Below are 3,227 nucleotides of genomic sequence, written 5' to 3' on the forward strand. Positions count from 1 at the left end.
AAGAAAAAAGAGAGCCTAGAGGTACTTGTTTTAGTAAAAGAAAACTTGTTGTAATGTTTATGTGAATGTTTAAACTGGAAGGTCTTGGGATATTACTTGTGGGGGGAGGGGGGGTTAGGGTGGGGGGGGGGGTGCTTTATTTGGTGTAGGTTGGACTTGCTGCAAGTTCTGTAGGTACAGTTTTTTTTTTTTGTTCTGCATTTTTCGTGTATGTATCGCTTTCCTCCCCTCACTAAAAAAACAAAAACAGACAAGTCCTTTGAAACAGGCTTGTAACCTTGCTACCTCTTTATTATTCTTATGAACAATACTTTGGTTAGTGGAAGACTAGGGGTTCCTTAATGTAATTAAATGTACAAAGTTTGTAGAGTACAGTGAACTTAACATAATGCTTTATCCCGCCCATCTTTCACCACAGGTTTTCATTGTTAGATAGGCTTTTTTTTCAAGGAAAATATAGCTTTTGGGTCAGGGCGCCCTTCTCAAAAAGTACTGTAATTACCTTGTCTGAAACAAATAGGTAACACTGGACTAGGTGTGTGGAAGTATTTTCCAAAGAACCAATTTCCAAGGAGAAGAGGACTGACTAACAACAAACTTACTAGAGAAGTTCATAACCAAAGTTAAACTGTGCATAAATGCTCAATGTAGCGGAGTTATTTAGCTGTTTTGTTTTCCTGTATGGACTCGATACTACTTCTAATCAAAGAACTCTACAGTGAGGCCTGGTGGGAGTCTAGCTAACCACTGTATTTATGACCAATGAAAGTCTTTTGTTTTGATTTGTAAGTAAAACCTTCTGTTGTTAGGTGGGCTGGTGAAAACTGTAAACTTTCAAATACTCAAGAGTTTACAATCTTCCCTCAAACCGTTGTTGCTTTGTTAACAGGGGTCCTTGTCATGAATTTATTGACATGTCTTTATCAGAATTTTATTTGATTTTTCAGTTCAGACCAAAAAAAATGTAATTGAATTTAAAGATGTGAAGTTTTACATTTGCTTGTTAGTTTGGGTTAGACTTGTGAAGCCCTGAAAGAGATAGGTGTAGGATAACTGGACATCAGTTCTGGGGGGGAAAAAAAAGACAAGTGTTCTCTCGTTTCTGGGTTTATACCTTTTGAACTGGATCTGCATCCTCTGCCAGTGGCTATACCACTGAGTTCACTTGCCTCATTACAACACTGGAGCTAGTCTCTCTCAGTTTATATGAACATATTAGCAATGATGATAGTAAACACTTGTCCCTCTTGTAGGCAAATTACTGAAATTTACTGGGCAAGGGTGGCTGTTAGCAGACAAAGAATAATAAAACCTTGTGCCCAGTCATTGACCAGACATTTTTGTTGTTGGACGGAAGGTAAAGACATCGTCCAGTTTGTCTTAAATCACATGAGGTGTTGACCATAGAGGGACCTTCAGTGCAAGTCTTGGTGTAGGCATTCCTTCCTTATTTTTGTCTTTCTCCCGAAGTCCTCGTCCTTTTTTCTGCGCATGTAAAGTCAGTGTTGGGATGCAGCTATGGTCAGATTCTGAACTAACAAGTGCAGTTTGAGGCATCTGCATCTTGGATTCCTTATGTACCAAACCGTCTTTGCAAAAGTTCAAAGCATGTTGAAGACTTTTTTTTTTTGTCAGAGGATACTATTTTAGTTTGTTTTTCAATAAGACATATATATGTATTTGACATTGCTGCTTTTAGTAAAAGATTTAGTTGCATTCAAAGACCACACTGGATTTGGTGCAATTCAGACCTCTTTTTTCTTTGAATTTCCTTACTCTTGTAGTTTTGGGCCAGATGTGTCCTTACACAGGAGAAGGTTAATGAAAAACTCATGTGGCACCTCGTGGTCTTGGGGCCTAAAAAACACCAGCTATATCTGCTGCAAACTGCGCTGTGTGAACAGCCATTTTAAGACTAGATTTTTCCCTACCCTTCTCGGTTTCTGCTGAATCTAGCTTTAAATGGAAGGCATCGTTTGCGGGGGTTTTTTCAATATCTAAGGACACAAGATGGGTGCTGTCTTTGTTGTGTTTTGTGTTTTACGTTAATAGTTTTTTACTTAGCAGGATTTTATTTTCAGTAGAGTCATTGAGGAATCCATGATGTATAGCTGTTAACCATTGTACTTGTCAGCACTTAATCAGTACAGCATAATGTCTGTGTTAAGCAAGGGGTTTATTGTGCGGCATGATCTCTCTTTTTCTGAGTAAACAAGTAGACGTGTGCAGTAGGGTGAACTTTTGAAAGAAAAAAAAACTCCAAACTGTGACAGTAATAGTACTACTCAAAACTTCAGGGAAGGTTCCATTCTTCTGTGCATGGAGCCATCAGCTACATTTGTAAGACATAGTATTGTATCAATTTCTGTATTTTAATGATGAAAAAGCAAAACACTAGTTTCATATTTAAGATTTTAAGAGGGGGGTACTTTTTTTCAATTAACACAAAAAAAAACCTCAACAAGAGGTGGGGCAGCTCAAAAATAAGAAAAAAAGTTATACTTTAGTCGTTAGTTCCAGAATGTTTTCAGAAAATAGTAGCAAAGTTGTATAAAGAATTAAAAAAAGCTCATACCCAAATCCACAAACTATTTTTTAAACCAAAGCACATTTGAATAATTATGGAACCTCGTGTGGCTCTAAAAAAAGATACTTATGTATTTATCTCATTGTTTACATAAACTTCTACAGTTTCAGACCTCAGCAGGAGTGAGACCAGCCAGAGTTGTTGCTTTTCTGCGGCTTTGCTGCCAAAGTGAAGACATTATTATCATGGTTTTGTGACCCTGAGAAAGGTTGGATCCTATTTGAAATGGGAGTGGGATCTCTCTAAGGACCCCTTTCCAGCTGGCTGTGGCGTCTTTGTAGATGCCTGCTCTATTGTCATTCAGCATTTCCTGGCTCAAGTGATCTAATTGAAGGCCGAGGATCTGGCAGAGAGCTGCGTCTTTTTTTAAAGAAAGGGTCACGTCTTTTTCTATGGCCACCCAAACGCCTGTTTGACTTTCATATGTAGTACATACGTATGGGCGTCTAAATGTTTACAGTTGTATCCAGATGCTTTATTTAAAGGGTAAAATGATACCTAAAATTAATCTATTTAGGAATATTTTTTGGGGTGGGGGGAGGGGTAATTCAGTGGTAGTTGATCTTTTGTAACATCTTATGTGAATATGTATCAGATGGGAATTCGTATTGATAGCTTTTGGTTTTAAACTAGAAGTGAT

Source organism: Atractosteus spatula, chromosome 17 (assembly GCF_055471065.1).
Source record: "Atractosteus spatula isolate fAtrSpa1 chromosome 17, fAtrSpa1.hap1, whole genome shotgun sequence".
Classification (NCBI taxonomy): Eukaryota; Metazoa; Chordata; class Actinopteri; order Semionotiformes; family Lepisosteidae; genus Atractosteus; species Atractosteus spatula.